This window comes from Acomys minous, assembly GCF_964271855.1.
Source record: "Acomys minous genome assembly, chromosome: 3".
Taxonomy (NCBI): Eukaryota; Metazoa; Chordata; class Mammalia; order Rodentia; family Muridae; genus Acomys; species Acomys minous.
This window is the reverse complement of record NC_140485.1, coordinates 10,842,250-10,850,061: the sequence shown is the minus strand read 5'-3', so window position 1 is coordinate 10,850,061 and position 7,812 is coordinate 10,842,250.

The following is a 7,812-nucleotide window of genomic DNA, read 5'->3' as shown; positions in this document are numbered from 1 at the left end:
TTGACCAAATGGCCATGTCTGGAGCAAGCATATGATGTGTGTGTGTGTGTGTGTGTGTGTGTGTGTGTTAGTACAGCACTTTATCAACATGGAAATGGAACTGGGATTACAGAAAGGAGGTGGGGTCGTTACAGTCTCTTGTGACAGTATTCTTATTGTTAAGGATTCAGGAGTTGGCATAGTATCTCACTGAAAATACTTTTGAGACATATGAGTTAGCTTGATTTATTTTTGCTTTATGAAGTGATTAGTATTATTTTGGCATGTATGTGTGTGTGTATGTATGTATGTATGTATGTATGTATGTATGTATGTATGTATGTATTAGGAGAAGAAATTGAGACATGAGCAAAGAATGACTGCTACAATCAACTCCTAAGCATGATGGCGAGAATTCAGAGCAAATCAGACGGACACAGCATACACTAGCTGTGCCACTGAAGCCTGCCTAGCACAGCCATGACACATTATGCACAGCTATTAGGATACATCAGGATTGCAAGGGACAAAAGATCTTCCCTGTGGCAACCATGGGCTATGTTCAAATTTTCATCATTTAATACCTGGACCCATTTCTAAGCTTGAATTGCAAATACAAAATGAATCCTCTTTCCTGAAAAAAAAAAACAAACAAACAAACTTCTTTCTAGAGACATATTTCTTTCTGCATTCAGCATCCTGGCCTATGCAGATTGCAGGCCCCATGTGTTCACCCAGTTGGAGAGCCCAGAATGGCGCTTGATCTTTATGTTGGCCATTTCTTCCACAGTGAACAATTTGGTAACAGGTGTAGCATGTTTTATCAAGATTATAGGGAAAAATTTCAGTTTTCTCTATTTCCTAGGAACCTGGGCTGATCATGATATCCAGTACAAGGAACTCTTCAAATTATTCTATATGGCAAAGGAAGTATGGCATTTTTAGTTAAAAGAAGATTCAACAAAACATCATACCCACTTCACTGCACACTCCCAGAGACTGGATTTGTCACAGCCCCTGAGTAGTGGCATAACCACCGATTATCTCACAGGAGAGCATGGCCAGGCAATATCGTCTCTTAGTAACAACTTGTAATGGCCATTTATAGCCACACATCTTCCATCACTGGGCTGCAATGGCCTCAATCACAATTGACAAACTCAGGAGACAATCTACTGCCTGGTAGGAATACTACAGGTGGGTGTTTTGAAGGATACAACAGACCAATAAAGCACCTTTTACGTAAACATTTGAAGGCCAGTATGAAGTGAGACAAAAATGAAAACACTACAGATCCCTTATCCCTGTTTGTGCTAAATTATCTTTGCACCCTTTCCCCAGGGACTTGACCACAATTAACAACAATAGGAAGGATGTAGGTGATACCAATTACTTAGGAGTTCTGTTGGCAATTATGATGTTATCAGAAAAGATGTAAATTCCAACTGAAGGAAAACAAAACAATACAAAAATTTAAGAGCTTCTGGTGACATTTTTATTTTGCAAACAATACCCATCCCAGGTCCCATAGGTAACGTCTTGTACATTGAGAGACCTTTTAAAAATAAATGTCACACTGGACAGATAGGGCCTCCACTAGTTTACAGTTTAGTGAGCCCAAGCACTTTGCACAAGGCAGGCATCTATGGTCAATGCAGGCTGCTACAGTTAACACTGAATGAGGTCTCTAAGTGCCATCAGACACCAAGCAAATGGCATTAGAACATTCCAGCTGCACAGCAGAGATCGATGCATCAGAGACTCAGCTGCCAGCTGGTCTTAGCGCAGTGCTGATATAGGCGACCTCACAGGCCATCAGAGTGGAATTCTCAAATGACAAGCTGGGAGGGCTGTGTCACCTCTGTGCCTCTAAAGCCAGGCATCTGGTGGTGAGCCTGCATCTCCTGATGGCCAGTAACATCTGTAACAATAAAGAGAACCACGGACGGGACCAGGAAAGGGAGGGCTAGTCTTTGTACTCTGTCCACTTTAGCAATTCAGCATCATGACCTTGATGGGGCAACAGTGAGAACGGTGTGCTTTTTGCCTTCCCACTAGCCAAGTGGGTCAGAGAAAGGATACCCAGAAACACTATTTTTAGAGTAAACCACCCCCGACATAACATGAACCAGCATGCTGACTCTACTTTAGTCTCTTTACCTCAAGGGCTCTGCTATTTACTCATTCAACAAACACCTGTTGGCCTATGATCACTATTCCGAACATTAGCCTATCACAACAGATATTCAGACATTTGTAGAGAAAACGTCAGCCTAGCTCACAGAGATAGATTTGTGAGTACAATTAAAGAACAAACAATGAATTCAAGTTGGGAAATGCAGCCTGGGAGATATGCGTATAGTGCTATTTGGGGATACTGAGGAAAGGCACTCTAAGAGAGTCAGAGGAGGCTGTCCTTGGCTAAGTTGTAGTTTATATGTCCCAGTAATGCGGGCACTAGACACCTACTAAAAAGAAGTGCAGCATGCCCATTGAAGACGTGTAGAACAGCATTATAAACAGCAGTCACAAGCGGGAAGCAGTCTAGATGTCCATCAACTGGCAAAGATTATTTATAAAAATGCATGATATGCAACAATAAAAAAAAGAAAAAAATTCTTCTAATATAGGTAATAAAATAGATTCACTGAAAAAATGGCACAGTAAGTAATACGTGCCAGAATACAGTAAGAAGAATTTCACTGGATTGGGGTGATGAAAGAACATAGGTTAGCAGCAAATAAGAATGAGACCACTTTGATGCCGACAGACATGATCTATACAGCTGTATAAGTTCACTAAAATTCACTGAACTGGATACTTACAATGGGTGAGTTGTGTGAAATGGAACTTACGCTTTCCATAAAATTGTTAAAAGGCAATTCAATTTTTATCACTAAGCCAGAGATGTTATTCCAAGCTGATAAATTCACGTGTGTGTGTGAAGTCAGGTTGTGTGTGTGTGTGTGTGTGTGTGTGTGTGTGTGTGTGTTTTACAAGAGTGTGCAGTGGATCCAAGTACACTGACTCTCTAGGTTGCTGTTAGCAGCCGAGAGAGACACAATAAAGGTGATGGAATGATTGAGAGTCGTGCAAAGTGTTTCTTGTTGGAGTTAGCCCACGTTGCCCATTGGCCACTGGCGGACAGACTTCCTCTGAATTCTTCAGGAAGTCAGCCCCCCTGCTGTCTGTCTTGCTCCTATTCTGGTGTAAGTTCAAAAGTGATCGCTTTTCAGAGTTTTCATCCAGAGATGATCAGGGGAGCATTAAAGCCATGCATGGAGGTATGGGGTTACTAAAGGTCGGCCCTCCGGCAATGCTACCTGACTTCTTTTCTCATCCTATTTCAGTTCAAGAAAGGCTGGGAGCTCAGTCTCCTGGCGTCCCTGAGACAAGGAAGAAAGATCTGATGAAGTGCTAACTAGCAAATTAGTGTGGCTTCTACTTTAATTCTTTTTTTTTTCCACGTTCATTTGAAGTTTGAAACTGATTATGTATGCCTGAGTCACAGGAGGGGGTTTCTCCAAGAACTGACTGATTCTAAAGAAGACTTCCTTGGGATCCACTGGCTGAGAGAAGAAGGGTCTGACCACACAGTGCTTCTTGCTGCCCACTCTGTAGAGGCCCAACCTGTCTATCGGTAGCAGTGCTCACACCAAGATCACACTGGTAGGTGAATCCTCCATTGTTATTAATCACTACAACAGAGAGGATGAAGAGCTGCAAGCAGCATTTCCTGGCTCTTTGCGAACTTGGGAGCTAGTGCGTTAGGATCACTTCTCTATCTTGATTGGGGGAAATGAGGGCACATGGGCTTTGAACAGTCTGCATCTAGTGACGGAGCAGGGTCTATGATGGCAGGATTGGATTGTTAACTGCAATGATATTTATGATTCACTGGTCTGAGCCTACTCCACCTGAGCAAAGGGACGGCTGATGTGTAGAGAGCTGATCAATGCAAGCACACATGATATCAATATTCTAGCTAATTAGAGCGTCCCACTGGGGACCACTGGTAGAAAGTCATAAAAACAATGGTGGCCCATTTGTTGTCAGATCCTAACCTATTTCATGCTTAGCTCATCTGACTCTCTGCCTCATGAAGAAATTATCTAAGAGGGCTTATTAAAGCTTTTAGCATCGCCATAAAACAGTCCTAGGGTGGTGAGAAGAGGATATTGATGGATTGTCCATTATCAGCTGTGTGTGGGATCTCAGAAAGGAGCTGGATGCTTGTTGCATCTTGTGATGGAAGAGCAGAGGTGCTTAATTACACTGAAGCGCTATTATCCCAGCAGCATATCTGTGATGGCTATAAACACTTGAGATCTTTAGGATGAACTGTTCTGACTCAATAATGGTAATTGACTGGAACGAACATTTCAAATGCTTCGATTCTGCATGTGCACTTGCCTTAAGCGCTGAACTGTTCTTGCCCAAACCCTTCACATAGTATCTATCCACATCAAAGTACCCAGCCTGGTCCTCTGCACCTAACTCCCTATTGGGTACTCCCTGTACCTCTTCCTCCACAAAATTACTTCCATCCTCATTCTCCTTTCGCTGCTTTACTGTCCTGATAGAACACTAGACCTATAAAAGTAGGGATCTTTTTCTACCTTTTTTCCTCGTGACTTTTACCACCCAGAACAGTGTTGGTTATATATAAACATGGATATAAACAAAAGCTTCCTAAATGAAAATGAACAGAGTGTAGATAGAGCTTTATATGCTCAGGGAGTTAGGCCCCAGCCCTTCCTCTTTATAAGCCCAGGATACCCATCTCATATAGCATATTGCTTATCTAAGTGTGTGTGTGTGTGTGTGTGTGTGTGTGTGTGTGTGTGTGCGCGCGCGCGCGCGCGCGCGTGTGTGTGTGTGTGTGTGTGTGTGTGTACGTGTGTGAATGTATGTATGCCATAGCATGTGGTGGAGGAAGGTAAGAAGAAATTTATGGGCATCAGTTCTCTCCTTCCACACTGTGGGTTCTAGAAATCTAACTCAGGTCCTCGGGCTTGTCAGCAAAAGCTTTTACCCAGTAAAAATTAATTTGGTCTGCTATCACATTCCATTTTAATTTCATTCAAGGATATATAGGATCATAATGTCTTCTTGCTGTTACTTTATTGGGACCATTGTAGTGGATATAAACATGTTTTTGCTTTGGTCCCAAGTGTGGGGTATGTAATGGATGTAAACATGTTTTTGTTTTGATCCCAAGTGTGGGTTGGGGAACAAACAGACTTGTGAGAGAGCAGGTGACGTTTACCCACTTGGAGGTCGAACTACCTTGTATGGGCCTTGGTTTTTGCCAGCTGAAAAACATCCTAGTACAGTCTCTGAGAGGATATATATATATATATATATATATATATATATATATATATATATATATATATATATATATATATATATCCTATATATCACATATCTATATCTATATCTATATCTATATATTTATATGAGCCCAAAACAAAAGGAGGGGCTTCTTGGGTCTTGGTATTGTTTGGCTGTTCATTGCTCCATTTTGAGACGCTCCAAGAGAGAACCACTCCAGTGAAGGCTTTGGGGCTTTGGGTTCTGGCTGAGGCTTCAAGTTTCGGTTGCTCCCTGTTCCAGTTGTAACTTTGGTGGACTTGCTGCTCTGCTGAAATTCGGCAATCACTCCCGAACTGACTCCAACAAGGTCTGCTCCCCTGGTCCCATAAACCTATTTTCTCTCCTATCTAGGGTAGGTGGATTGGAAGGGAGGTATAAGCACTTAAAGAACCTCAAATAAAGTAGGTTTGGAAAAGTTGGAGCCTACAGACCATATTTAGCCTTGGGTGTCTTCTGTAATATTTATGTTACACCATTGTTTTAGTCATCTCCTTTCTTTTCTTCCCCTATCCCCTTGCTGTTCCTCATCTCTGTCTTCTTCCTTTGCCTATCTCACTGCTCCTTCTTAGTGTACACTTTTTATATAAAAAGTAATGGATGTCATAATGACATATTTCTTTGGGTATATCACCTACTTGGACCATATTCATTACCTTCTGCCATCTCTTTTTCCCATCTTGGTCCTTCCCTTTCTTTTCTAAAATTGTCTCTTGAATCATACACACACACACACACACACACACACACACACACACACACTCATACTACACAGTTCTACATATGAAAGACAACATGACATTTGTCTGTCTTATTTTGGCTTATTTTGCTTACTATAATGATCTTCACTTCCACCAATTACCCTACAAATGACAGAATTTCATTCTTTATAGTATAATAAAGCATCATCATGTATAAATGACACTCTTTCTTCATTTCATTTCTTCATTTTTTTCTGTTGATGAATACCAGGGCTGATTCTGTAACTTAGCTATTATAAAATGTTGCTGCACCATGGATGAACAGATTTGTCTGTAGTATGCTGGTTTTGATTCCATGGTTCCATTTTCAGTGTTTTGAGAAAACTCTATACTTATTTACATAGTGACTTTGTCAATTTACATCATCACAAACAATGTATAAAGATTTTTTCCTGCTATATCAATGTCAGCCTTCTGTTTTTTAAATGATAGCCATTCTTTAAGGAATTAATGGAATATCTGTGGAGTTTTGATTGGCATTTCTTTGATGGCTGAGGACATTGAATATGTTTTCATGTATCTATTGGCCATCTGTATTTTGACATTTGAGAAAGAAGTGTTTGTCTCATTTGGCAGTCTATTGACAGAATTTGTGTGTGTGTTTGTGTGTGTGTGTGTGTGTGTGTGTGTGTGTGTGTAAATGTGTGTATGGGTTGTGGGTTGTGTGTGTATTTATGTGTGTATGCATGTATGTGTGTGTGCATGTACGTTCATATGTATGTATGTATGTATGTATGTATGTGTGGGGCTATTTGGTATGAGTGTATATGTTGTGGGGATGTATGTGTGCATGTATGTATGTGTATGTGTGTAAACTTTTAGCTTCTTCACATCCTATAGGTACTAATAGTCTGTCATATAGTTAGCTGGCAAAGCCTTCTTCTCGATCTGTAGTTACCTCCTCAATGTTAATCATTTTTGTTTATTTGTTTGTGTTTTGAGATTATTTCCTGGGCTATTAGAGACCTTTTCAAACCACCCTTGCCTATGTTTGTTTGTACATGTGTTTTCTCCTAGTAATTTCAGAGTACTGTGTCTTATACGAAGGCCTTTATTTGGGCTTCAAACTCAATTTGCAGCTCTGAGGAACATTGTCTTTAGAGCACAACATGCCCATTACCATCTTAATCAGAGCAGCTGTGATACCTGCAGGGGACTCTCAGAGGGCTGGGCCTGTTGATGTTCTCTCATGGAAATAGAGACAGCGAGGGTCACTAACCCCAACCAGCAATTTCATCCCATCTTCTCACTCCCAAGCAGTATGTAATACTGCTCAAACTGGACATGGTCTTAGGGTGTTTGCCAGATAATATAGAACGTGGAGGGCAACTGAAGGGGAATTCCACCTATGAGATTTGGGGTATATTATCACACAGGCTGGGTGAGACTTTTCTGTATTGCAGCTGTTTGGGGGTGGGGTCAGCCATCTTCAGTAAATAGCTCTATTGGCACATAACTCCACCACAGTGGACTTCAATGGAATCTTTTCTTCTTCTTCTTCTTCTTCTTCTTCTTCTTCTTCTTCTTCTTCTTCTTCTTCTTCTTCTTCTTCTTCTTCCCTCTCATCAGGCACTGTCTGGGGCAAAGAGATATTTGCTCTTTTCTCCTCAGAAAAAGAAATGCAACAGTAGCCTAGGCTGGCCTTGAACTCTATCTTTATGCTTCACCCTCCAAAGTGCTGGATAACCATGCTCCA